The sequence below is a fragment of the Tauraco erythrolophus genome, chromosome 5 (assembly GCF_009769465.1).
Source record: "Tauraco erythrolophus isolate bTauEry1 chromosome 5, bTauEry1.pri, whole genome shotgun sequence".
NCBI lineage: Eukaryota > Metazoa > Chordata > Aves > Musophagiformes > Musophagidae > Tauraco > Tauraco erythrolophus.
The window spans coordinates 15,275,993-15,301,900 of record NC_141469.1 but is presented as its reverse complement, the minus strand read 5'-3'; positions in this window follow the sequence as shown (position 1 = coordinate 15,301,900).

Below are 25,908 nucleotides of genomic sequence, written 5' to 3'. Positions count from 1 at the left end.
TAATCAGCAAAGTGGCTTGTTCAACTACGAAGTGACTAATCTCAGTTTGCTGTCATTGTTATTGGACAGGCTCCTATATAGACCTTCATTTTGGTCGTCTTATCAGTAGTGTTTGTGGAGGATGTTCTTAAGAGTTTGTTTATTTCAAGCGACCTCTTAGGAGAATGGCTTCATGTCCACCAGAGATCTGCTTGTTTCCTCACAGAGCTAACTGCCCAGTCCCCAGTTCAGATGGAATTACTGCAGGGAGTGAACAGCAGAAGCCAGAGCATGGTGAGGATGTATATATGAACTGTGCATTGTACAGACGTAAAGAAGGGCTAGGGAGAAGAAACACTGTCTGTGACTCTGCTCAGAAGCAGTGATGTGCTACGACTCCCTGAGTTGACTAGTAAAGCAGCCTAGGTGTCAGACCTTGGTGGTGATTCATCTTGGAACTGGGAGAGTAGGAAATAAATCGTGGGTGGAGAGTACAGGGCAGTTAAGAAATGGCCTACTGTTATATCTTGAAAGGCTATCTAAGTACATAAATCAGTATTCTGTTCAAATCATTGATTCAAATCATCTTGAATCCTCAAATTCTAACTGCACTACTAGAATGCAGGATACATTTCAGTTATAGTGTTTTAGGCACAGTGACCTAAGATGCAGGACAGCCCACTACCTCTCCTGTGTAACAAGCAGTTGTAAGTGGTTTGATGGAGTCTGGGATATTGATGAAGCAGATACTTGGTAGAGTTCTTAGGGTCAATACTCTTGTTCTAGGCTGGATATGTGAAGTGTGGTGAGAGAGGTATATTGAGAGTTGTGCCTACCTGCCTACCTGATCCCTAACACCCTGATCATCAAGCAAGAATCCTAATGTGGTTGCATTCAGTAGAATTTGCACGTCATGCAAAGCAACTATCTTAAAAATGGGCACATATTTAGAGGAAACATTTTGTAGCACTTTCAACAAAACTAACAATTAAACATAGAAGTTAATTGTAACACACAATGACATAATGATGAGCAGAATCTTGAGAAGAATGAACAGAAAATTAATGCGACCATGTCTGATAGAACAGAATGCATGAAAGGTTAAAATATCGAGGAGAATATAAAATGCTTCCTAGAGGCCTATAGAATAAATTTCTGTAGGAATTAGGAGAAATCCTATTGCTTCAGTCTACTCATGACAGAGTATAACTGAAAGGGAAAAAACAATTCTGAATGGACAAGGGCGGGATGAGGTGACCTTGTAAGTTTGCCAGCCATTAACATCTTATAACACACAGTGTAGCAATGCTGGTAGGAGCTGAAGTAAGAGAAAAGCTCACTGCAGCCGCTTGAGACTCACTCATCCCTGTTAAATGTTGGAACAGAAACACTTGTAAAATCTAATGTGCCTGACCAGTGTTTCTGGCACACTCAGTGGAAGTATCAAAAGAATGTCACTCTCCTTCATTGCAGTTATCTGTAGTATGTTGGGGTTTTTTCTGCCTCTAATGTGTTTATCCTAGAATTGAACATCCTATATGATTTATTTGGAACGAGGGCATGAAAAATATTTTAAGTCATATTTTAGGCATGGTACTTCTCCAAGTTAAGCTGATGACTAGCAAAAATGACTTCAGTCCTATTAGGCTGGGCTCTGAGATGGGAACTAAGAACTGTAAAGGTCTTATTTTGTTTAGAATTAGTTTTGAGACGTGAATGTAATGTCTTCCATTTTTTGGCATATGCCTGAAGCTTCTCTGTTTATATCACAGGACACATTGGTACTGTTTTGATTTTTATCTGGAAAAGTAGTTCTTGTTTCTTTTGGCTGAAATTGAACTGATGGAAATTGCTGCTTGTAATGTTATGCAATTACTAATTACTGGTGTAGAAGATGAGACATTTCTGCAGCGGTCAGGAGCTTGATGTATAGTCATGTCAAACAGTAAGTAATACTTCTTGAAGCCTGTTTCTCTCATCCTGACTAGCAGATTCGTCTGTTTTGAGTAAGACACTTGCTAAAGTAATAGCATTACAATGTCCAGGAGTTTTTAATCTTTTACTCTAAATCTTCATGTTATAGTTTTTAAGTAAATTGGGGTAACAGAAAATGACACCATTTCTGCTTCTTTCATTTCACTAAGAATGCTATTTTAGTGTGAACATTAAAATCTTTAATACTTGCTTTCAGAAAGAGTATTATATGATAAGCTAAATGATTTAAGATAGTTGGAGACACTATTTCAATTGACAAAAATTAAGATAAGTGTTTATTTGGCTACATTATGAACAAATGGGCTTATTGCTCTACAAACTGTGACAAGACATAAACTGATGATACCATGAATTTGACATCAGTAAATGCTGCAGTTCTTATTTTAGTCCTGTCCCTGAAAACTTACCGTTATTTTCTAGAACATGGGCATTTAAACACAAAGGGTGTGTTTTCTTTGAAACACAACATGTACTTTTGTGGATGGCAAGTTGGAAGTAAAATCAGTTGTTTCCGTGAATGATGACATTCAGCAGCTTAATTATCTGATTGTACTCATATGGTTTTAGTCTTTATTCCAAAGAGGAGCATTTGTACCCAGGTGTTTCTGGTATGCAACACGGTGCTAACTTCAACAAATTTAATCTAAAGGTGTAAAGAAAAAAAGAGGAGAAAGATTCTGATCACCTTGACTTTGATCACGTTGTCAAGCCTCCTACTGAAGCCAGTGCAATTGTTCAAAGGAAGCAGAATATTAAATTGCCTTATCATAGAATCATAGAATGGTTAGGGTTGGAAGGGACCTCAAAGATCATCTAGTTCCAACCCTCCTGCCATAGGCAGGGACACCCTCCACTACACCAGGTTGCCCAAAGCCTCATCCAACCTGGCCTTGAACACTTCCAGGGATGGGGCATCTACAACTTCTCTGGGCAACCTGTTCCAGTGCCTTTATCATTCTTTATCACAAAGAATGAAGGGATGTCATCACATGAACAGAAATGGCCACTTTTGTTATGTTCTGTGACCTACATAGGAATCACTGTTACTTCTGAAAGTCACCTCTAGGTGTATATAGATGTCGTTATGCAGGAGATGGAAATTGCTTTCCCCCTCCCCGAGGGTGTACAGTAATTGTGCCAGTAAGCTTAGCATTAAGCTGTGAATTGATAGCCAGAGACACGGCTGCCAAAAAGCAAATAGATTTGATGTTCAAAATAAGTGTGTACGTACACAATATATGCCTATGTATATCTTCAAACATATTTCTGCAGCTCTGCTGAGTGTTTTCTGTGATCTGCTAAAGCTGTGAACCAGCTATATATGGCCATGGGAATGGCTCTTTGTGTAAATTATAGTTTTGTATGCTATTGTCTTAGCCTCTTCGTATCTGCTAGCATTTTGGAGCTGTCTGTGAGGGAGCTAGGAATAGTTTTCTGAAAGCGCTCAACATCTTTAATTCACATTGGAAAAGTTGACCCAAAAGAATGTACAACCTCTGAGCTCAAATAGAAGTATGCGTGTGACTTCAAACATTCCAATAAAATACATATACAGACCTACCAGAGTAGATGAAGGGTATCCTTCAGCAACACATGGCATGTATCAAAACATGGAAAAAATCCATTGGCAAGTTTGTATTCTTCGTTTTGGTGAAGTGGCTTGACTATTGCCTAAAGAAGGACAAATACATATTTTAAGATGGATTTCCTGCACCAAATGTTTGCAGGTGACGAGATTCATTTGCAAATTTGATGGCTGAAATTACTAAATATTTCTACTTGACATAAGAAAGGATATTAATATGTCTCAACTGTTATCAATACACTTGCAATGAAATTGTGAATGGAAAGACCAATATTTTTTATTGTATTGATGTTTTCTGGTGAGAGGAAAACATTCAACAAATTTGCAAATATTGTACTGGAAGGAAGTGAGGAAGGTAACTTTTGATATCTACATCTATGACAAATATGAAGTAAATCATGTGTTTAAAAGTGTCACAAGTCATGTGAGACCCATCACGTTTGCTCAAAAGCATTTTCATGAAATGTAATGTTGCATTTTAAGGTAAGCTGGAAAAATCTTTTGATTTTCATTTGTATTTAAACACTAAACCATATTTCCTGTATTCTGATGTCTTAAATTTTCTAGTTTGATTCCTTATGCTTACTCTTTTCCTAGTGATACTTGACTGAAAAAAAGTTTTCATGGTTTATTCTCATTGTATTTACATTAATGGTTTGAATGTTTTATAGTATTCTGTAATAGCTTATTTTTGAAAAAAAAAGTCATATTAGCTTAGAAGAAGTATCATTGAAAGAATTTATATTAGAAGAAAAATTAAAGGATATGTCAGCTGTACTATTTCTTATAGCCACATTTAAAGACTTTTTTATAGATTGTTGGAAATACAGTACTAAAATATATAAACAATAAAATGTGGAACATACCATGAATGCACATCAGTGAAACTCTGGAAAATGTTAGAATGAATTATTTTGGTGTGGCTTTTGCTTTGGAAATGAAGCATCAATTTTCTAGTTTTGACTGAAATAAAGACCACCCTGAAGCCGAGCTTAATTGAAATAAATCCCTTAGGAGGCTCTATTTATCACTTCATTATAAATTTGGCAGCTAAAAAGACATAACAAAATATGCAAATTAGATATGAAATAACTTTTACATTAAAACAAACGCTTCAATTTGGGTACTGAATTCATCAGTGACAACTGATTCCTTGGGGAGACAGAAAATCATTTAAAAATAGTCCTGAAAAATTGTCAGTCTTAACCAGGATACCTTGTACTAGGATATACAAGGCTTTACTACACCAAATTTTAGTCATTTTCATAATGAAACACTTCTGGAGAGAGATAAATGTAATTAGAAGCCTAAATCCATTAATATTTACCAACATCCATAACTTTTTTCATCCGTTCCCTTGTGTTGATAAAGGAGGTACTCTATGAATAATTATCTTGTAGGAAAAAAAAATCTTGACGTCAGTATGTTTAGTATCCGTTATTAAGAAGTTTTGAAATACTGAGCCAATCACTGTCAGGCAGTCTTTAGATTAGCAATTGATACGGAGTGTGATGTTAATCTCTGTTGGAATGCCTTTATAATGAATAATGGGAGTTTGGAACTGAAGGAAAATGTTATTAAAAGTATGATATAACTCTGACTAAATATCAAGTGATGTTGGTAATAAATCATTCCAACTGTTCTATCAGTTTGTCTAATGGATGACCACTGTAGAAAAAGGGTTCTTGCTGTTGCTGATACATACAGGATTTTTTAGAAGCAAGTTGTGAAGGCATTGAACGTTAGTAGAAAAGTATTTTACATTTTGTTTCCTTGTGTCAGCACAATTTGGTAGATCTGAATACCTTGTACTCCTCACACATGCATTTTGTATTTGGCTTTTATCATGTCGAGGAGATTAAACAGGGTTTTCCCTCTCTTTACTACTCACAAAGCGGTAATGTAGCAGGTAACTTGAAATAATACGTGCAAATGAGGAAAAGCACACAGCTCAGGTGCTCTGATCTTGTTCTGATCCTCAGAAAAGTCCAGAAGATGCAGAAATTCTCATTCTTCATTGTTCGGTAGCAAGACAAAATGCTACATCCATGCTCCTTTCAGCTGTCAATGTGGACTTACTGTAATTTCTTCTTCCTTTCCTCACTCATCTTTCAAAAGTGTATCACTCTTCATGACAGCATTCTTTCCTGTTATCTGACAGGTAATAGAACAATTTTCCTTTGATTCTCCACCACCCCCATTTCCAAAACATGTGTGAGTTCAAGGAGTTAAGGTAGGTATTTCACAGTACTTTCAGTGTTCCTTGGCTGTGGCCGGGTGCTGTGGTTTTCTCCTGTGTGCTTTGTTACATATTGTCATGTTTTGCACAAAACTATTTTTAATAGGAATATGTTCCTGCACATTCGCTTGCTTGCAAAGCAAAAGTTTTGCTTACGGCTTTGATCTGTTGACCGTATGGTTACCAAGTGAAAATCAGATCCTGTATGTGATTACTCCTCTAAACTATTAAAGGGATTTAGTAGCTTAAGAAGTAAGAAGAACTAAAGTTGGAAGAAACAAAGAAAATTAGTTGTATTTACATGGTTGCTACATATCTGGCTGATATAAGTGCAGTATAAATATCATTTGATGAAATATCTTCTGTAGTGCCAGACACAGTGAGAATAGTCATAGGAACGTGCTGCTTCAACAGATACAGTCATGGTCAATATGATAATGGTCCTGGGTGTGAAGAATGGTAACAGATAAGGTTCTAGGCCTATGAAGTGGCAAGTTGCTGCTTACTTGTCCGAGAGAGAAAGACAGACAAAAATGGCCAGCTTTACAATGTCCCTAAGAGACATACATGGCACGGTTTAGGAGTTTGGTTTATAAAACTCCCTTGAATTCTGTGATTAATACATTCAGTACATGAACATTTTGGTACAAACGCTCCTATTTACTCTAGTGGCTTCACATTTAAGTAGAGGACTGTCCAATTCCGAATTGTCTCACAGAAGGAAATAGCGATTGCAGTTGATCCGACATTGCTCTGGAGGAAGATGTGATATAAGGAGGCTGTCCTGCTAGGGACAGGTTGTTGTGAGTGTAATGCCTCTCCTGAGATGCGTGGTAAATAGTATGGTGAGATGACAGGCATTTTACAGCCTGCTCTTGCAACGTCTTGCAGTCGTAATTTTTGCGATATTTCATGGCCTTAATAAAATGGCAGGATTAAGCTCTTCTATGCTTTTCATTTCTTTCCGTATTTTAAAAGCAAAGTGCTACACATAGTAATATGTTCAAATTACTCACTCAAACAACATCAGCCCCGTCAGTTAAAATTCTGTGAAATGAAGTAATAACCATAACTCTCGTCTGTTTTTAATGTGTAAGAGCACGAGAATTGGTAATTATTTATTCTTATGCATAAGCTTATGCTTGGAAAAAAAAAGTTAGAATGTACTACAATGATTTCAAAATTGTTTCAAGGTTTATGTTCACTGAAATTACAGGAGCATTTTCAAGGAAGTCATTAGTTTTTAGAATTCGCAGCCAGTTCATCCCTGGAGTACCCTGCATATATCACTTTTTATTTTAGTGGCAAAACATTATTTGATAGTTTATATCAGCAATAAGTTACGTTCCTATATCGTTGTAGTGCATTAACTGACAGCTGTTGTCCAGATAAACCAAGCAAAGGTGTGAGGGTGGGCCCTACTCCTTAGCCAAGTTAAAACAGGAAGTCAGTTTATATTTGTCAACTTTGATCATTATTTTCCATTCCTACAATTCCACTAGAATTTAACTTATTATAGTGCAGACTTAGAAATAAAACAATTTAATGAGTCCATTTGTTGCCAACTTCTTAACAATGATCCTGGTTCATTGCCAACAGCAAGACAGTGAGATTAGTCAGATCAAACAAATCCTAAAATACCATCTTGCTACAGTTCAGCTGAGTGAAAACCACCACTGAAGTAGACAAAGATTCTCAGGAGGAGAATGTAGCTCAAAAAATAGTGAGAAAACCTCAAGTCTTTCTATATGTTATACCATGTAACATATAATGTTCTTCAATACCAGGTTTCTCATTCAGCTGAGCTCACTGAGTTTAGATTTGCATGACCATAATATTTGTATTTTACAGAGGTAGAACATAAAAGTGAGTGGTCTATATTAATATATAATGAGAATTAGTTGAAAAATATTTTATACCTCCATGCTTAGCCACCTGCACTTGTTACTCTGTGCAGCAGCAAGTTCCACAGTATTCTGTTTCATACATTTTAAAACCTCACCTTGATAAACTATTTTCATATTCTACTGTTTTTTTGATAAAGCAAATGGAATCACAAACTAAGATGTATTGATTTAGAAAAGCTGTAGAATGTTGGATCCATGTCAGTTCGGTCTGTGTTAACAGACTTGTATTTATTAGGAAGCTATTATATTAACAATTCCCTTATTTATTGTTTCTGCATCTTTAAAATGCTGACTAGCCTGCAATCTGCCTTCTTGGAAACCTTAATTATACAGTAATTCACTCTGTTTATAACATGTTTTCAATTTTCACTACATATTCTACTGTCAGAAAATCCTCTGACATTTGGTTTTATGGAAATATTTAAATCATAAGAGCAAGCTACTGCCCTGGAACTCTGGCTTTTGGAGACAAGGATGGGCTGGTGAAATTGCTGTCTTGTAAGTGGGACATTGAAAAGAATTCCCAATTGATTTCCATTACAGATGAGTTAAGTCAATGTGGAGAGCATCTGAAATTCCATTGTATTTTAGCAGCATTTGTAAAATGGAAGCAACATATAAAAATGCTGATGAGCAGTATTGAAATATTGATCTAAATTGATGGTTTGATTTATTTATTCAGAACTTAAATATATTTTTATGACCCAGAATTTATTAAACTTTTCCTGACACTTTAACATAGCTGCTTTTCAAACACGTTTTATCAGATCAATCTTTGGTTGTGTTTTTTATATTTGTATTTAGAAGGCTAATTTTTGCTCACATGAAGTTTCAGTGGAAACACGTAGAGAAATCCTCTTGCTTTATATTGCAAGTTGATCTGTGTTTTATAATCATGTATGGTTTCTTTCAAATTTCTAGGTGGTTAATAAATAAGCGTGTGTAGCAACAGCATGCAATATTGACAATGTCACTAAAATAAGGCCTTAAAAAAAGGTACCTGTAGACAAGGGCCGGGCTTGCGTACTCTCCTGAAATACCATCCGCTGCTGCCGCTGTTGCAAACAGAACGGTGGGCCTAGGTGGACCATTCTCTGACCCAGTAAGGCATTTATTTTCTTATGGTCTTACAGTGTTAGCAGCTCACTTTTGTTAACTAGATGCGAGGTTTCTATAAGCAAATCCTTAGCTTTTGCTGCTGCTGACAGTGTGTAATGCCTGTAGTCGCTTGAATTTTCCCTTCTAAAATGTTCTTAGTGCATACTTCGGGTCTAGAATTGCCTTGGACTTGACTGCCCTAAATAAATAGCTACATTGCTCATGCTAATGTCCCATCATCATTTGTAAAACAGGCATTGCTCTCTCTATCCTGCCTGCAGGTCCTGAGAACTGATACAATCATTGGCATGGCAGGACTGGAATCATCTCCTTGTTGAGTTGCCCATAGTGTCTAGGATTGTAGAAGCATTTTTTCTCACTTTAATAAATATTTAAATGTTAATGCAAGGTAGAACAGCTTCAGTGCAAGAGAACCAACAAACATTCAGACCTTAAAGGCTGATAACTAAAAAATCTTCTAGGATGTAATGGCATGGAGCAGAAGAGAGAGAGAGATAAAGAACTGAAACTGGAATATTTTTGCTGTCTTTATATTACGTTTGTCAAAGTGTTTCTTTTGTCCCAAAGAGCTTCTGAATGAAGACGTTTATTCCTACATTTGTATGTATAGTCTAGAGCTACAGACTCCAGTCTTTTCTGTTAGTACACGGAAAGAGTTGAACATTACTGACCTGGTGTTACATGAGCAGTATGTTAGACATTTCTCAAAAGCTGATGGGGTGTATACTTCAGAAAGTCCCTGGACAGTGTTACTAGTCTCCTGAATAACCAGACTTTAGCTCTCAGTATCAGAAAAATTCATGTAAATAGCTTCCACCTCATGTCTCTCTTAGTGATTTTTTGGTAACTTCCAAGGAGCAAGTACAAGCTAGTCATTGCATTTCCTGAGTGCCCCTTGGTCCTTATTCCATTGCACGACTAGAAATATATCCAAAATAGCAACTTGACTTAAGATCCTTCCTGGCTCGTTGCCAAAAAGGGCTGCCAGGAGTGAGCTTTCTTCAGCTGGACACTGTATAAGACATGCAAGTGAAAGGTTGGGCATTCTCATCTATGGATAATAATATGAACTTGGTATATGGGGCTGTGCACTGCAATGTGTTTTACTTCGTACATAGGAAAACACAACTTTAATCCAAGATGCTGCTTGAGTGGACGTGCAATATCTGAAGGGTTTGCATGTGAAATGGCGGGAAGTGATTAATTAGCTTTACATGACAAGATATTTTCTTGAGTCTGTAAATTTACTCACACACTTCACATACTCTTCCTGTGCATAGTGATACTACCTCTATTATTCTTCAGAAATTTCCTGTGAGATTCCTGTTTTAAATATACTGTAGGACCTAGACAACAAAACTGCTTTTTGAACTTGTGACATACTTTCTATCCTGTGTTTATTGTTCAGCAATGCAAAATGCTAAATTACTGTAATGTGAAGTATTGCCATTTGTTTTGCTATTACGTAGCCAGGAAAATATGTGGTAGATGGCTGTTATACAACATTGTGAGACTCTAGCCAAAATTCTGAGAACCCATAGTTTATGGATCTGACAGTAATGATTTTCAATTAGAACTTTCAGTCATTTCTTCATTAATCTATGTAGAGAGCTCATAATCTCAATTTAGATAGGTGATGTAGCACTATCTCAGCGGCACAGCAGGCAATATTTACTTTTTCATTTTTTACCTCTGATATTTCCAGCATTAGGGATGTTATGGTGATAGGGACAGTGTAAATTCGCTGACAGACAACCGGACTTCTCTATCTAAAATCCTATTTTCATGCTGTGCATTCCTTTGCATTCTTAATTCACTCAGATTTTTTCTCTGACCTTTTACTCCTTTCAGTTAATCTCCCAGTGCTGAAGTCACTGCCATGAAAACTGCCTTCTGCCAGGTTTTACTTTGTGACATCGTTCATCTAAATATATTTAAAAGACTTTTACTTATGTAAAAAACAAACAAAAATCCTCAAGTTGTATATATGTCATTAGTCTTGTTTTCATCTGATTTTTCTCGTAGTTTTTCTCTGATTTTCTCTGATTTTTTCTCATATGGTATTTCCATAACCATGCCCTGTTCTCTTCAAATCTCTTAAAGCTTCAGAAATTTACTTTAGATCCATGATATGACAGACCATTGTTCAAACACAGAATCTCACTGTTACTTCAGAGTATTTTGGAGTAAGTTTTTTCTTACTCCAAATCATTTACATGATTGGGGCTTAAATCTATGAACTTCCCATGGCTGAAACATGTCCTTTTCTTGCAAAAACATCAGACACCATCTTTTTATCCACGTTAAAGATAATATTGATATGGTAAAAGATAGGGACAGAGCTGAAGTTGCAATGAAAACCAAGTATTCACAATACTATACTAAAATATTTTTAGAAATACAGTCTTCTTTCAGGAGATGTTATAACACTTTTCTCTAGTTTCTAACTTTCTGAAGTAATAAATAGGAATTACATCCACTGAAGAGAGACTTTGGCAGTCAATTTAACAGAATGGCTTATAGCCAATTACTTGTCGTACTTTTTAGGACATTATCAGTTTCATTTTCAGTAAAAGTTCTTGCTCTATGGAACATCTAAGAATCTCAGAAATCTGGAAATCAGGCAACTAATGCAGATGGTTCTTGTGTGATCTCAGAAGGCGCAAGTTTTCGATGTCATAATTCTGATATTTAGAATTTTTTCAGTGTCAGGATTTAACCCATCTTTTAAACATTATAGAAAGCTTACCCATAGCAAGAAATGCTAACAGGGCTATTATTTAAAAATAAGTAATGCATTGATTTGTTTAGAGTTTCAGCTAACAAAAATCTTAGTATTAAACCAAAGCTGTTTGTAAGGTGCATAACACACAACAAAACTAGGCCAGGGACGTCAGTTCAGCTCTTTTGACCACATAAAATTAAACTACAAGGCTTATTTATTGCTAGCTTTTCAAATTATGTATTTTCTATTCGAACAGGATGTACTGCTGGAAGTGCTGTCATCATGGGAAGGGAGGATAAAGCTACTGCTTTCCTTTAAAACGAAAGAATTTGAACTCTGTTTGCAGTGCTAGGCCTTAATGCAACTTGGATTTCAGTTTCTACTAATGAGAAATCATTAGTAGAAATCCCTCTCAGTGAGGGAGATGTAGCCAAAGCAGCAGAGGAAGAGCGCTTCTCCACTAGTCCTGCACCTTCCTGGAGCTGTAAGCAGAATCCACACTCACGATATTTAACAGGAAGCTGTTTGCTGCTAATGCCACTGTCTTCCCAGGGCAACGCAGAAACAGTTCGTAATTGTCACGTACAAAATCTGTGTTTAAAGTGGAGATCCCCCCAGGCTGCCCTTATGAGCAGCAGCACTAATTTCAGGTCTCTCGTCTAAATCAGTAGCAAAGTCAGTCCCCTGATACAGTGCTTTTGCAATTAGAAGGCCGTATTCCACTTCCCGTTGAAAACAGCTGGAATTGCATCCCTTTAAATAACAGCGGATTTGGATTTCGTCGGAACTGTAAACTGATGGTGTTCATCATATGCAGTTATTAAACTGTATCTACAAAAGCAGGGAGATTAATTGTGGCCAAGCTCCAGGTTTGATTCGCCTGTCTGCATCCCCTTTTTCGTTTCAGTTAGGTTTGGTTCTCTACTTTGCTTCTTGTCCAAACTTTAGAAGTGCTTCTGAAGCTAACCACTGTTTAACAATTGCCACATTTCCTCCCACAGGCAGCTACGTTTCACCTGTGGTTTAAGTAATCCACAACGTGTTATTGGTTACTATGAGTTTGTCAAAGCATTAGTGTTTCTTTGAGTTACTAATATCATTGAGAGACAAAGAAAATCTCATTCATTTCCAAAACTGAATACTACTGGCATAGAAACTCACTAAACGCTAGTAGTTTCTCTATGGCAAGGGACTATTAAAAGAGAAGGATAGAGAAAAAGAAATATTGTTCTGGAATGAGATCCCATACTGCGTCACTGCTCTGGTATACCATGAGAGAGAAACACAGCTAAAATACAGAGACTGGGATTTTTTTGAGAACTTTTGGCCACAATAAATTTGGGTTTGGAACTAAAAAGAAGAGGTGGAAAGAGAAGACATGCATGCCTAATACTGAAGGAGAACTTGTTTGTATCTAACATATTGGAGAAATTGTTGGAGAACAGTTCATTCTAGTGAAAATATTACTTTTGCAACACTGCCAAGATCAGTGTTTTCCCATTCATGAATCAGAGTTCTTTGCTCATTTGTGGTTGCCTTCTTCTCATCCTCTTTCTTTTCCTACTGTCTTTTTGCAGAAATAAGCCGTCAACAGTTGCCTAGCTAAGCACTTGCTCAAGTACCGGTCTTGAGGGGTCTACAGAACAAGTTAGCTGAGCCTCATCCGTTTACACAAAAGCACGGGCGTGCTCTTCTTTTTTGTGCAGTCCACACAACTCTTCGATTTTGTGCGGACCTGCTAGGGTTCTTCTGCAGTTATTTAGCTCTACTGCAGAACTTGTATGTCTTCTGAAAGAAGTGTGAAATAGGTGTTGAAAGGCTGTCCTTACTGCAGATGTGGGAGGTCCAGCACAAGCAGAAGCACAGGGTGGGCTTCAGTTCCTGCCACCAACTGCAATTGAAGTGTGGGTTCAAAGAGCAAATGCTCGTCTACTTTAAGATCTGGAGGAACTGGGCAAAAATATAGGGGATTATACAGGTAACACAGGTGTAGGTGTCTCTCTCTTAGGAACAGCTGTGTAATGACTAAATGTCAGCATAGATCTGTCACTACAGGTAGCCGGGGCTTCCTTTTCTGAGATGGATTTGCTGGTTCCATCTAATTCTATCCATATGAAACCTGTAGACTCCTGACTTAAATAGCTGTGGATGTTCTGTGCAGAAGAATATCGGCCATTTCATTATAACAAATCCAACTAAAACAAAATGATAGTTGGGGAAGGAGGGAGGGAGGCAGGGAAGGGAAAGGAAGGCATTATTCCTTACCACAAAACGTTCTTCACTTTCTCTTCATCCCCTAAGCAAATTAACGGAGTAGGTCCTTTATGCATGCAGGCCTGTGCAGGAAAGTTACTGAAGCACTGACACAGAAGGAAATCATACAAGATATTGTACCTGGCTCCAGTAAAATTTGAGTGTGTGGGTGGCAAGGAGCTTAGTTCCATGCGCTTTCCACCCCACAGGCAGCTCCACAACTTCCTGTTGTGGAGGTTTCTCCTCTTTCATATGTGGCTTTGTGCAGTAGGCTTGCCTTTCCCTTGGTTGACGTATTTGCAGCCTGTGTACAGTGAGTAGCCTTGTGCAGTTTGCTCATCCAAAAAGCCTGCATATAAATTTCACTTATGAACTCTGTAGGGTGGTGTTTTGAAGAATTATCTCAACTAAGAATAATTTTTCATTAGTTAAACAGGAGATGACATAGTGCATGATTTTTTTTTCCAGACTTTTCAATATGTCCCATTCAGGAATCGGCACCAAAGACAATGTTATTTTAGTTCTTTTTGGAATATATTTACTCACTCCCAATGTGTTCTGTCCTTCTTAAAGTGACACATGTTTACTCAGAAAGGAGTATACCAATCATTGTAATTGTATATTTTCTGCTTTAATATGAAGTGTTTTCTGGCAGCCTGAAAGAAAATTCCAAGACTAAAGTCTGAGCTCGCAGTCAATGTAATAGGTCCAGGCTTTAATCGTTTACAAGCAGAATTATATACCTACTCCCTTTGTTTGTGCGTTTTGAACTGTGGGTCAACATGAGGGCAAGCTATATCTTGCTGAAACATAGACAAGTGTGACTGAATCATTAAATTTATTCCCTTTTTTGAATCCTCTTGATTTATTAAGGGAGAAGACAGCAGAAGGAATGAAAGTGTAGATCAGAGCCAAGATTTTAATCTTCATTGTGGATCGAATCTGGATAGCAAGGTAAATGTTTTGTGGTTGAATGACTGTCAAGGAGCGGCTAGGGTGATTAAATAGCTCGATGTAATGCCCATGTAAGTAATTTTTTTAATGATTAGAAGTCTAAGTTTTTTGACCACTGAAATTAAGAGGTGCAGAAGCCTGTTTGATATCTTAGGACATGGATAAAGAGGATGGCGGGCTTAGAACATTTTATATTGGAAATATTTATCTTTATCTGTCAGTCATCATCAACAGGCATTCACATTCTGTTGACACTGCAGTACTAAAGTTGTTTCAGCCTCAATAATGTGAGTTTGTTTTACATTTCAAGGGATTTAGCCAAAAATTAGTAATGAAAACATAATACATATTTCCGTTTACCATTTTGGTTTGACTGGTACAGGTCAAACAGCTTTGTATTTTATTGCCTTGAATGTGTAGAGTATACTATGGGTGCGATATTTCATGGTTAAGACAAACTAATGTTTTCCAAATTGAAGACGATCACATTAAATTTTTATGATGTAAGTAGCATCAATAAAGCTCGAATAGGCACAGATGTCAGTTGCTTCATATACCAGATAGTTTATCCAGGGTGCTCAAGTTAAATAACAATTTGGCTAACTTTGGGGAAACTATTTCATAGGTCTAAAGAGTAGGCATACAATCTTTCTGGAGAAACTATAGATATGTTTGAACATGTAAACAATATAGATTATATGCTCTTTTACCATTTTACTAGCAGAGTTTTCACTTGTCTAACTGGAATCATGTACAATTTAAATACAGAATAGAAAAAATAGCAACCTCTGGTTTAGTAGTGATTCTAATTGTGTTCTACTAAGTCTTTTTTTTTTTTTTTTATCCCATTAAGCCTTGATATAGTTCAAATAGGCCTTATACTAATTAGTTTGGAAAGAATGAGAAAGTTTGCAGATTTTGATCCTCCATGCAAATCCGTTAGAACATTTTGTTTAGTCACAAACTAGAGCGCATTTGGTGGGTCCATGTACCTGGCATATGAGTCCCAACTGGCTAATTTGTGTGGGAGTGTGGATCTTTCATCTACACACCTCATTCCAGGCCACTATTTTTTCCCTTTATCCAATCCTCAATGAGCAGCTGCATGCACATTAATTACCCTGATGTTTGGAGAGCAGACAAGTGGTCTTTTCTGTTTCTACCATAAATGCCACTCAATGAACCAGCCACTAGGTCATGCTCAAGTGCAATGGAATCTTGTTTTCCCCTCCCAAAAATCTAGCATTACCTCCACCCTGACTTCAGCTTCTGTCAGGCCAATGAAGTTGCTTCACAATTGTGCTTGGTATAAAAAAAAAATTTTATAGATGTGAATACATTAAACTTATAAACGTTTACAGGAGCAGGATCTAGAGGTAATTGTGGAATTTATCCTTTTTCCCCTAAAACTTCTCTCACATTTTAAAAATTGCTTATTTTATCATTGTGAAATTAAACAATACTGTAAGAAGTCTCCTAAGATTCAGCTTTTCTGAAACTTAAGGGATTGTATCACCAATATGTTCTCCCTGGTGAGGACAACAGCAACATATAAGTTTCTTTGTCCTTCTTTGTGCACTTTCATCAATGAGATTATTAATTATCTTCAAATTTTGTTTAATTAGATCTTTTTTCAGGAGTGTATTTCAGAGAAAACTGAGATAATGTTTAATGAAAATTATTGTATCTGGAAACAGATAAAAATGTTAATTTTCATATTTTCAGTGGAAATCAAAATTTTAATTGAAAAGATATAGTCAAGAAAATAAGTTACTAAAATACTGCAAAAAAAATAGCAGAAGCTTCTGGGAGATCTCCATGCAGAAGTTGTGGATTTTTTGGGAGCAGTTCCTGAGTCACTAGTATGAAAAGAGTCTTTTGTATGGAGAAGATCAACAGGCATATCAGACTACAACATAAATCTATATGTTTCTTATGTGTTTTTGCAGATTTTTCTACAGCCTTTCTGGAAATTAGTGAAGAAATTTGCTTTTAAATAAGATTCTTTCTGATTGAAAACTATTAAATCAGGAAAATGATGCCTTAGCGTTTTAAGCTTATTTGAAGTATGTTGCACATCTAAAATGACTGAGAACTATTGGCTTAAACAGACGTTACCTAACCCTGAGAAGTCTGTGTTTGTGGAATTTGATGAATATATGGAGAAATACATTTAGTGCAGCACTCTTTCCACTGGCTTAATCAGTCCTATGGAATTACCTCACCTTGATGATTCTTTCTGTAGCAGCTTCCCTTCGAAAAAATTTCCTTGCTTTCGGGCAATAGATCAATTGTGACAGTACCAGTCTCTTCTGATGACTACTGCCTCGTTTTGCAGCTCGTGCAACTCATTTGTGACCTGTTTATACTATGCCACTTTGGATTCAATATTGGAAATGACAGAAAAGTTGAAAAGCCAGTTAAATCAATGTTCTCTGTTTAAGGCATGGTACAGAACAAAATTGTGTTTTGTGACAAATTGTGGAAGACGAAGTCAAGAAACAAGGGCCGTATAGAGCTAGGCTTATAATGTAAGACTGCTAAATCATGATTTTAGATTCAGTAGAGGAGGTAGATTCAGATTGGATATTAGGAAAAAATTTTTTACCATGAGAGTTGTAGAACACTGGAACAGGTTGCCCAGAGAGGTGGTGGATGCTCCATCCCTGGAGACGTTCAAGGCCAGGTTGGACAAGGCCCTGAGCAACCTGATCTAGTTGGAGATATCCCTGTTCCTTGCAGGGGGCTTGGACTAGATGACCTTTGAAGGTCCCTTCCAGCCCTAACCATTCTATGATTCTATGATTTTAGGTTCTTTTCATTATATCATACTTCTTTTCTGAGTTCGGGCTCATCTTCATCAAACCTTGTTACTGACGTGCAGCTACTTGGCCAATTGAATGAATTGGCAATTTGTTTGAATGAATTCAATTGAATTCAATTCAGTGGAATGAATCTGGCAATTGAATGAATGTATTTTAGAAAGCAAGGTGAGAAATCTATTAGGTAAAGTGGTGAAATAATAATATTTCTATATATAGGATTGTGGAAAATGAAACTTGTGGTTGGTACTTATCATGAAAAGCTTCCATAAAGGCCCAGCTGGTTGCTAGTGATCACCATGGAATGAGTATTTGTCAGACTGCCAGGATTTGGTTGAGGGATGGCAGAATAGACAGTTGCTACCCACAGGGAAATTTTACTGATCTGTACTGGAGGCTGCAGGAATGGACTTTAAGAACACTTGAAGCTCATCCATTAAGGATGCTAGACACAGGATCACTGGGAAGATGATGCTGAGGAAAAGTTCAAAGAATATAAAACCTGGTAGCTTCTGAGAAGGAGGATTAACTGAGATCTGCAATAAAACTTTTCTCAGCCTGAGAGGTTTAAAGGGGGATCTGCTATGAAGTTAATTTAGACATTACTTCTTAGTTGTGAATGAGAAGTAAAAGTTTATTAAATCACCCTAAAGGAGATCCACAATGACAAACGGTGATTGAAGACTGTGTCTTGAAATAAGGTACAGAATAACTTAAAAGCTCTTAAAAAATCAGCAAATATTCCATAGGCATTCTTTCTATTCTCAATTACACTGATTTAATTTAAGTTAGGGTCAGACCTTTGTGAATTGAAGCAAAATTTTGCCTATGTTTTAAGTTTAATTGTACTCTTATCTAAGATCTCAAATTGAGGTAGGATAAATCATCCTGTGTAAGTGCCCATCTCTCTGAATCTACTAGAAATTGAGTTTAGCTTGTAAATTTAGTCTAGATGCAGTTATTAGAGTTAGGTGAGATGAATGCCTTTCATAATGTAGTAGCATATTTTTAATGGGTATCAAAAGTTTATTGTTATCATTTACTGGATTACAGTAGACGACATCACGTTCTGCTGATCTGAGACCTTAGAAGCAGGATTTTTTGTAATTTGTTGTACACTCAGTGCTGAATGTATACATGGTGTTTAATAACTACTATCTGAGTCTGACACCTCACATTGTGTAATAGCTTAGGTCTTTTTCTTAGATTTAGACAAATCACCTGTGAGTAAAATTAGGCAAATGCATGTAATAATTGATAGAGCGGTTTGAGAAGTGAAAGTCACATGAAATGAGTTGAAAATTACTGGTATTGATCTGTGACACAAGAACGAGCTGTTGACACCCATAGTTTGTTTCATGCAAAAGCAAGGTGGGCTTGCATACTCCACCTTCAAAGCTTCTTTGCCTGTTCATCACTTCAGTGTGCAATGATCCTTCCAGTGAGAAACTGTGATGTTGTTACTGTGTTTAAACTTAAGCCTACTGATGACATGTCATGGTCGAGTTGTATTTTCTTCAGGTAAATTTATGAGACTTATGGAATAAATTGCTACTGTGTTATTAAGGCTTTCAAATTTTCTCCCAAACAGATTTGATTTGGGAAAAACACACAGTTGATTTGCTCTTTCAACAGCATTTCCTTGCGTCAATTACCATAAACATTTCAAACTCAGTATTTAATTACTAATTCCATTATTTTAAGTACCTTGTTTAATGTTCTCTTTTGCATTATAGCAGCATTGAGGTTAATTATGTTAATTTTTGCATTCAGTGCTCTAAATCTAGGTTCTCTAGAAAAAACAGATGTGCAGAGGTAACTATTTCACCACCCACATTATGTTATGAGTACAACAGAGTACTCTAAATGCTTTGGCATGAAAAAAAAAAAAAAAGCTGATCCTGAAAATACCATTAACATTATTTGTTTTGAAATTGACACTGCTCAATTTTCAGACTAACACCCAGATTTATCTATGTATCTCAGATAATCCAGCACATACACAAATCAGCCTAAAATGTCTTTTCCTTCACCTCTGTTCTATCCATTTAATTTTTGGAAAAGGTGAAAATAACATAGATCGAGAAAAAGAAATCAACTAAGGAATTTTGTTTATTATGATTGGACAGCTGCAGTTGGTCTACTAAGGATCACTTTATGTTTTATTTTGATTGAGAAGATACCAGTCTGCCAACCATAATTTGTACAATGCTGCTATTGCAGTTGAAAATAGATGACCTTTTGCAGCTGACATTGGTACTAATTAAGATATCGTTGCCTGGCAAAATTTTCCATCCGTGACATAATCAGTGTGTTTTTTGGGGATTTATTTCTGCATATTGATATGTTTTCAGTTTAATCAGTTAGCCTTTCTCGAGAGTTGCAGTGTCCCTCCTTAACTTGCGTGAGGTTTAAGTCTCATCTTCTCATAGTAGGTTAATCACATATTATGAAATGTTGCTGATTAACTTGTGCACATGTTCAAAGTTAACAGTTCTGCTGAATCAGGATTATAATTGAATTTTTCACAACTAGGCTTAGTTGGAGAATGTCCAAACAATATTTTTTTTTAATTTCTTAGGAAAATACAGGTACTCTCTTTTTCAAATTTCCACCTTCATATCTTGGATCTGCAGTCTTTGCCCATGTGGTTATGCACCTTTTGTAGCCTTTGTACTATCTTTTCATCCTGTAGGAATACGTAGGAATCCTGTTAGTCTTCAGTTTGTTTCTCATTTCATACCTGTTTTTCTATCTCAGAAGACAGATACGGAACAAAATTATACTGTCTTGTCTTAATCATAGCTACTGAATCCAATGATTACCTTTTTCTTTGCCTGTAGCTCTACAGGAAAAGATTTTAATTATAAAAGTGAAAAGCGAATGCCTCTCTACAGCCATCACGTAGATTATGTCATTTGTCTGGATTATGCAACTTTATTTTGTACTGGGGAATTATTTCACTCAAGCTAATGCCCATATATTTATATAATTTAAGAAAAAATCAAGCAATACACCACTGGGTTTCAAAGAAAGAAGTAATATACTTGTTTTGATTTTTAAAGGCCATGTTTGCCATTCCAGCACCTCTTATCCTTTGCAGACTTTCTCCAAATAACAGGAGTATGTGAGATCGAAGTATTTCAATGTCCATTTGTTTTTCATCAAACAAGTCTCAGACATGAAAAAAATGCAGGATCTAGCCTTTCGTGAAGGAGAAACAGCAACTTGAAGGATTCTGGCTCTGGAATCTGAACTCAGATGGAGTTCAGATTTATTCATTACTTGGTCATGCTCCAAAACCCATTTAAACATATATTATGCATATGAAAAATAATAGTTTTGGAGGAAAAGAGGGCAGTAGGATATGACAGGCATGGTGTAAGATACTCTCTAACGGGCTTTATTAATTGTCAGCTCTAAGGTAATACTCTGTTGCTATAAAGTAATTTTAAAAAGGCTATAAACCACTTACAAAGCAGCAGTATTGCATTGTTGCAATTCTATATCCAGGCCAATTGAGAGGTAAAGCAAAAATACTCTAAGAAATCAGAAGCTCCTGATCGCTGCACTAGCCTATAGTGTTTCTCTAGGAAAATATATTTTAAAAGACCAGTTTTTAAGGTGTTAGTAAAGCCTGCTTATCTAATTTTTACTCTGCTACTGAATTTAACGGAAGCTTTGCTTATTTTTATAGCATTTAGACTTTACTGTTTCATCAATAATTAATTCTTTTAACTGAATCTTGAAGTACTTTTCAGTTTGTTTGGTTTTTTAAATTCCCAAATTTAGCAAAATTCACACTAAGACCTGTGCGTTTTGTATCATGGAATACTTACCAAAATAGTAAGATTTCAGATTGTTATTTTAAAGAATTACAGCATGCACTTCTGCTTCTTTGTGTAGGATGCTGATTTTTTTTCAAAGTACTAGACATTTCTTTACCTGGAATATTTACAATCAAATACAAAACAGGGATGTGTGTTTTGGAGAATGAAATAGGAAAGAAACATGACTTACAAATCCCATAATACTTTTATTTCTAGTACTTCATCCATCAAGCACTGGACTGTATGGATTTCAACACTGAAAAGTAATAAAAGGTTGAAAACCTAGAGGAGTACCTCCTCTTCTTTGCAGGATACAGCCGCAGCCTTTCCTGTGACTCTGTCGAGTAGTTGTATTCCAAGCAAAAGTATCAAAGGTCAGATTTAATACTACTAGCTTTAATACTTCCTGGAGAAATACTCGAGTTTCTCTCTTCAGCACTGGCCAAGGCCACTTAATGAGGCATATACTTAAGGGTGGGAGTAGTGCCACTGATGTCACTAAAATCGAGCCTATATTTACTTGCTTAACAGAGCAGGCTTCTAAGGTAGTGCTAATGTATTTAGCTTTGGAATTTGAACAATTTAGATTTAGTCTGGTTTTGAGATATTTGCACTGTGATACTATGAAACAGCCTATTTCAAAACAATTATTTTAAGTGTATAGCTGGTACAAATGGCTCACCTCTACACCCCAGTTTTAGAGAGAACTGAAACAGAAGCACTGTCTCTCACAATTTCCTGTGCAGAACTGCAATTCATTGTAAATAATATTACAATGAAAAATATTGATATGAGGAATTCTATTTTTATTGGCCGTGTGCTTAGTATTCTTCAAGTGCTAGGACAACATATCTTGCATCTCACTTGGGCTTATTTTGAGAGATTGTTTGCCATGATGCAAAAATAGAGCTGACACAACAATTTAAATTCAGTGACATGCCAGCAGTTTTACAAGGCACTGGGTCTAGGGTTGCCAAAAAAGCACAAAAAAAAAAAAATTCCATGCAGCGGTGAGATTTTCCAAGACGGAAAGGCAGCTGTAGCTGGAAGCTTGCCAGAGTGCTTTCTTCAAAGGACCGCATATGTCCTTGCGTAGACTGTTGTCCTTAGCTGCAGCATGTTGCAGAGAGCATGACTGAGTCAGTAATCTATTTTCAGTTTGCTATCTCATTTGTGCAAGCCCTCAGTTTTCAAAAGTGGCTGATTAAATAGGAGCAAGAGCGGGCCCTGTGCCTTTCTTTATGTTTGTTCAGTTCATTGCAACTAGTTCCAGTAGGTTTTTGATGCAAGACCTGTGATGTAACAGGAACATATTCAAATTACAGTCTTCCTTGCTTTTTCTTAGGAACATTCTGATTTCCTCCAGTCATGTACTCTTAAGTCTAGTTGTGTAATCGGTATTATTAAGTTTTGATGAAAATATTTTGTAGTCTTGGCTTCTATATTAAACTACTGGCGGAAAAACAGAGATGTCCAGATCTATGTCTTAGCAATCTGAAAGAATTATTTCATGCCATCACTGAATTCGGTATTTAGCACTCAAAGAAATCTGCAATAATGACTGGTTTGGAAAAGAACTCTGAATTTTGTTTGCATAATTTTGAAGAGGGATCTGGTTAAAAATAGCACTTAGGAAAGAAGGCAAATTAGCTGTGATTGAGAGGACAATGAAAATGAAATGACATATCAATAAGGTATTGTCTACAGGAAATAATGGGTTATATACTGCACTGTTTCTGTGTGGGAAAAACAACAGTATCATGAGATTGAGTGCAATCGTGGCTCAAAATTGGCTGGAGACAAGGGGTTAAATTATCCATTAGCAAGAGATCGTTGGGTTGGTTTTGCTTTTCTTCTCTAATTATACCAGTGTACCTCTTAAATGTTGGTTCTGTGCTGGCTGGATGCTGTCCCAGGTCATTTAGTTGAAAATCCATGGCATGACAACTTTTTGCTTCATTGTGAATGGCAGATATCGTTGACATACAGGTTGTTTTCCTCTATATGAAGTAATAATGGCTGCCACCAACACATTGCATAAGAATTGTGAAAAAGAAGTTCGATTCAATGAGACAACTCAAAAAGAATAAAAAAGAAGTTAATGATACCTAGAGTCAATCAAATTAATGTTCTGGGTTGGATCATATTTAGTGAACAGAAACAATCCTCCGTGATGTGCTTTTGCTGTTCTGGGAGCACCTTTCATCATCTCTCTGACTGACCACCCCAACAGCACCGTGCGCTTCTCCTTTTGGGACCACATCTCTCAGCCAGCAGAACACTGAGAACAACAGTGGTTGGTGCTGGTCAGAAAAATACAGAAGTTTTTTAATGGACTCCTACCAACAACCCAAAGCAATGTATACACTGAAAATATCTGTGCTTCTAAAACCTCAAATATGAGGAAAACCTAGGAAGGAAGAGAGAGCTCCAGCTAGTTCCCGATTGCCATTAGATCTATTATCACTCATTGCCCACCCGGTTTTCACTGTGCACTTGACAATTTCTTATTAGTATTCATAGAACTACATGCACGAGTCAAAACCACAGATCACCAGGATATTTATTAGGAAGTGAGTCTCTTGAATAAGAAATGTGATTTGGACAATCTTCTAGCAATATATTATCTTGACCTCTGCCTATGCTTTTGCCAATTTTATGACAGAACAACATTAAATTGAGTGGGTGGTGTAAGCTAGGAAGGATTATACGGGCCAGAGGGAACAGATCCCGTTACTGTTGTGTTCCAGATAGTTCTAATTTAAGAGTTTTCATAGGACAATACTTTTGGAATAGTACACACAGTACTTGTTTACAGGAGTTAGTAGACTTCACTGAAGCATATGTTCAACTTTCCCTCTTTTTTAATAAAGATTTTTGGTTCTTCATCCCAGTTTCTGTAAAGAGGCCCTAGATACATGAAATGAGTTATACATGGGGTATGTGAGAAGACCCACAAAGAGTGTGTGGGAAGTCTTCCATCTGAAGCCTTTGAAAGCAGGTTCTTCCAGAGGAGTGTGTGTGGTGGGTTGTGGGAACAGAGGATGGTGAAAGTGCGCTGGCAGACATATATTCACCTGGAATGTATTAAGCACATTCCAGTCGCTCCTCTGGGTTTCCCCAATAGCTTGAACCTCTGCATCTGACTCGCTTGGGTTTATGACCTCTTACTGCCCCTCCTTTTTTGCTCTTGATGTTCCTTTTCCTTCATCGTGTCTTTGTCTGCCCACACAGTTTGTTTCTGTAATGCACTTCATCTTGTAGTAGGTGAAAGCAATGTGCTTTCCATCCGCTGTTCATGTTCCCTTAGTCCTTTCCCCTTGCTCTCTACCGTTTCCTCCGCAGAATTTCAGCATATTCATACGTTAATGGATAGCTATGCAGTGTTTTTGTATTAAATGCCTTACCACATGCAGGCCAGCTGATTCTTAAATTATCTTCCGAGTGCGATTGTAAGTATTTTAAACTGTAATGGGCTTCCCTTTCGCATTCGGAGTTGAACTCAGGTGTTCCCAGATTCCTTCCCTGTGTTTCTATTGCTAGGCTTTTCTAGGAATACCGAGTAAAGTAGCAATCCTGCTCCACATGGAAACTGTGAGATGCATTTCAGAATACCGTTGGTAATTACGTTTGTCATTCCACAACACTTGGCATGGTGCTGCTGGTGGCCTACTTGTTGACAAGTAACAGATTTTGTGACAGGCCACACAATATACCGTAAAATGCTGAGTATCAACACTGGGCAATCAATCAAACTGGCTTAATAATACAAAGAGATTATTATTTAAGGAATACTGAGTATTCTTACGACCTTGCCCAGAGATGAAGGTGGTTTTGCTAAATCATGCTGCCATTAGACCAACTAGGTGTACTGTTTTAATACAGGAATATAAAAGAACTTACAGGGGAGACCCTAAATTAGGGGACGAGGGACAAAAGTGGCTGGTCTAGCAATGAAGAAACACATCAAGCAGCCAAGCTCAGAAGAGAACTTGCACTTTGATTTATGCTTTGTAGCCACTGCTGTGTGTTTGCAAAAAAAGGCAGGGCCCAGGGAGGGAAATGTTTGGACTATATTCCCTGGATGTAGAAGCAGTGTGGGAACGAAGCACTTACTTTGTTGAACCGTTATTAAAGCAGGATAGAAATTAGTTGCAGTCTCTTAGCTAAGCTTCCATACAACTAATGTAGCCCCGAAAGATATCATTTTTCAGGCAGCTAGCTGACTTGAGAGCCAGCAAGACATTCATTTTAATCAAAACTTTGGTTTCAAGAATCGTGTATTTTATAATAATTATGTGCTAAGAACAGCTTCTTACACTATGAAAGTTCACATGGCTCTTCTGAATAGATTAACAAACTTGAATATGATGCTGTACTTGGAATTCTGTGTAAATTAACCTGCCTTGATTCCTTCGCTGCCATTTTTTGAGTGCGATCTGTTCTCACAATGACTTGTTTTAAGGTCAGCTCATACTATCTACAGTGCAGTCAGAAGCA